Source organism: Geospiza fortis, unplaced genomic scaffold (assembly GCF_000277835.1).
Source record: "Geospiza fortis unplaced genomic scaffold, GeoFor_1.0 scaffold165, whole genome shotgun sequence".
NCBI classification, from domain to species: Eukaryota; Metazoa; Chordata; class Aves; order Passeriformes; family Thraupidae; genus Geospiza; species Geospiza fortis.
In genome coordinates this window covers 546659-548135 of record NW_005054442.1, presented here as the reverse complement: position 1 = coordinate 548135, position 1477 = coordinate 546659, and positions in this window count along the sequence as shown.

Genomic DNA, 1477 nt, shown 5'->3' with positions numbered 1-1477 from the left:
ATGTTAGTAGAACTGGTGTTCAGCCAGCCCACGTTCATCCCAGCTCTATCAGTGTACTGCCTGCACTGAACCTTCTCCTGTCATGTTCATTTAGCACACATGCAGACATCTCAACATCACTGCTGGGAACCAAAAAAAAATCTTCATTGCATGCTTAAGCTTAACAAGGTGCAATTCATAAACCAGAAAAAGGGCCTGACTCTCACAGGGCTGTCATCTCTTTGTCAATTCTGTTGCTGGTGAATAATGAGAGAATGAAGTACAGAATGAGGGCAGTATATGAAGACCAAACTCACTTTTAAAGTGGAAACATTTTGCACAAAGATATTTGCTAATAATTTTAATTTCTGCCATCTTTGACAATTTATTTTGTTTCTAGTCAGCATCACCATCCCATGTCCAACACTACCACGACATTTGTGGCAGCCACTCATTCCTGCCAAGAACAGAGAGTTCAGACTCTCTGAACTCAGACTCTCAAAGGGGCTTAACAACACTGCAGGAAGCTGCTTTTCCCTCAGGCCTACTCTGTTTCATACCTTCTCCCTCTACCACCAACCCCCCAAAAAACCATTACAAATACAAATACTATTACAAAATCCAGCCGAGGCTATTCTCCAAAGCACAGCTGAGCCCTGGGATTCTGGACAGCCAAGAAACACCTTGAAAGAAAGCTCCACTGTCTCATGTAGGAGGAAATAAAAAAATTATCTGTACATTGGTCCAGAAACACTAACTCTCAGTTGTTGGAGTAATTCCAAATATTTGTCCAGCTTTCCATATTGCATATAACCAGGTATCCCTGAAGAGCCTGCGGCTCACATGTAAAATGGGCAGAAAGCTCATTACCCAGGTTATCTACATTTTCCATCTTTATATTGGAATTCTTATGATCAGTAAAAGCAGTGTACAGAAAAAAAAAGGGATCCTCCTAATGAGATCAGCAGGGTGTCATTGGAACCTGTGTCACGTGAGGCGGCCTTTGGAGAGAGGCTGTGACAGCACTACCTGGAGCACAGGAAACTTCCCAGTTTGGGCTGTAAATGTGGGCTAACCTGTACTGCCACAGACTTGTGGGGGTGCTTGTAAATCACAGAAACATTTAGGTTGGAAAAGCTCTCTAAGATCATTGAGTCCAGCCATTAACCCACCACTGCCAAGCCCACCATGAAACCACATCCCCAGGTCCAGCTCTTTTTGGACACTTTCAAAGAGGGTGACCCCACCACTTCCCTGGACAGCCTGTGTACCAGGGCTTGACAACCTTTCAGTAAAGGGATATTTCCTAACATCCAAAGTAAACCTCCCCTGGTGCATCTTGTGGCCCTTTGCTCTTGTCCTGTCACTTGCTATCTGGGGCTCTCTGTGCCTGAAATGCTGGGATGGTTTGGAGAGGACACCTCCATCTTCCCAGTGATGGGAACCACCTGGCCCTAACAGTTGTCTCCATGCAGCTGTGCTGGCCTTTCTCCCCTCA